Raw genomic sequence first — 2,461 nt, forward strand, 5'->3', positions numbered from 1 at the left:
AAAAAAAAAAAAAAAAGAAAAGAAAAGACATATTTGGTATAGAAAAATACAGGTGCATACTCCAAAAAATACAGGTGCATACCCTGTAGTCTGCATGCAAAATAAACCAAAGACCTGTGAACCTATCACCCAACTTAGCAACTGAGCTCTCATGTTCCATCTTACCCAGAGGTGACCTCAAGCAATCTGAACTCAAGCAATCCACCTACCTTGGCCCACAACCTTATGTTTTCTTTGTATTTTTCCATATATAGATCCCCAAACAATAAATTGTTCAGTTTTGCTTATTTTTGAATTTAATAAGAATGTATTTATTCCAATGAATTACTTATTTTCACTCATCGTGTTTTGAAGATCCATCCAAGTTCATGTATTCATAGTTCATTTGTAGTGTGTATACTATTCCAGTGTGTAAATATACCATAATTTATTTGTCCATTTTCCTGTCTAAAGGCATTTGAATTCTTGCTAGTTTTTCACTGTTTAAACAATGTTACTACAGGTACTGTAGTTGTTTATGTTTCCTAGAAACTAGTAAGAGTTTCTCTGGGGTATATATACCCTGGAGCAGAATTATTGAGTCGAATTATTTTTCAGAGTGGTTGGACCCATTTACTCTCCTCCATCAGTGTTTCTGTTGTGTTACGTCCTTACCAAGATTCAGTATTATTCTTCTACTTTCTAGAAGCTTATCTCTACTGGTGACCCTAGGGTGGGTCTCATCTTTCCCAACCAGAGCTAGTGGCCTTCTTAATTGCCTCAGTGAAGGTGCTGAGCTAGTTCTACCATCACGATCAAGGCTGTTTAGGATAGGATGTGCCCCAACACAAAGGAGGAAAGGAAATGCCAGTTGAAGGATAGACTAGGGAACTTGAGGGCTTTCCATATGGCTATCAGAATCCCTGGACTTTTGGGGAGAATGGGGTCCAACTGGTGGATTTTTTAGTTCTACCGCAGCCCAAAGTACACTATAGCCTGGTCTCCTGGGGTGATTTAAGATGCCTGATTGATATTCCTCCCCATCAGCCCACCATAACCTGTCTTGCTTCTTAGATGAGCAAAGTTGATGTTTCTCCATATGTGGTCCACAAGGCACCAACATCAGAATCAGGGTGCTTGTTAGAAATGCTGATTCTCACGGGTAGATCAAGGTGGCTGATGCCTGTAATCCTAGCATTCTGGGAGGCCAAGGCAGGTGGATTGCTTGAGTTCAGAAGTTGGAGACCAGCCTGAGCAAGAGCAAGACCCTATCTCTACTAAAAATAGAAAAACTAGCTGGGTGTTGTGGCGGGTACTTGTGGTACCAGCTACTCAGGAGGCTGAGGCAAAAGGGTCACTTGAGCCTGAGAGTTTGAGGTTGCTGTGAGCTATGACACCACAGCACTCTACTAGGGTGACAAAGTGAGAGTCTGTCTTTAAAAAAAAAAAAAGAAAGAAAGAAAAGAAAAAGAAAAGTGGATTCTCCGATTGTTCCCCAGAACGAATCAGACTCTCTGGGATGCTGCTTGGGAATCTGCCAGTTTAACAAATTCTCCAGGTTATTTGCACATTGAGATTTGAGGACTGCTGCCCTAAGGGCTGCCATCAGGGAGGTCAAGCCAACGTCACCTCTAGGCAGGTTCAGACTCGCCCCCATCTCAAGTACTCCCATAATGGACAAGTTGAATCCCATCTTTCTCTGACTCTACCCCTATTTCCACTGTCCCCTTAAATTGTAGCAACTGCATATATGGCGTGCATTTTACCATTGTGTAGAAACTTGAAAACAGCTGCTTGCTAGTAGAGGTCTGGTAAAATACGTGATAGAGCATCTTTCCAATGGAGTGCTATGCCACTAGTAAAAGAAACTTTGTGCCCTTACTATTGGAATCCACTTTCACTAAATCTTTAAAAAAAAAATCAGTTTTGGCTCAGTGCCTGTAGCTCAAGCCGCTAAGGCGCCAGCCACATACACCAGAGTTGGTGGGCTCAAATCCAGCCCAGGCCTACCAAACAACAATGACAACCACAACCAAAAGATAGCCAGGCGGGGCGGCGCCTGTGGCTCAGTGGGTAGGGCACCGGCCATATACTGAGGGTGGTGGGTTCAAACCCAGCCCCCACCAAACTGCAACAAAAAATAGCCAGACATTGTGCTGGGCGCCTGTAGTCCCAACTACCCAAGAGGCTGAGGCAAGAGAATAGCCTAAGCCCAGGAGTTGGAGGTTGCTTTGAGCTATGATGCCACAGGACTCTACTGAGGGCGACAAAGTAAAATTGTCTCTATAATTAAAAAAAGAAAAAGCCAGGCATTGTGGCGGACACCTGTAGTCCCAGCTGCTTGGGAGGCTGAGGCAGGAGAATCCCTTAATCCCAAGAGTTTGAGGTTGCTGTGAGCTGTGATGCCACCACACTCTACCCAGGGCAACAGCTTGAGATTCTGTCTCAAAAAAAAAAAAAGGTCCAACTGTGAATTTCATAT

Source organism: Otolemur garnettii, unplaced genomic scaffold (assembly GCF_000181295.1).
Source record: "Otolemur garnettii isolate 467f Iridium unplaced genomic scaffold, OtoGar3 scaffold00145, whole genome shotgun sequence".
Lineage (NCBI taxonomy): Eukaryota > Metazoa > Chordata > Mammalia > Primates > Galagidae > Otolemur > Otolemur garnettii.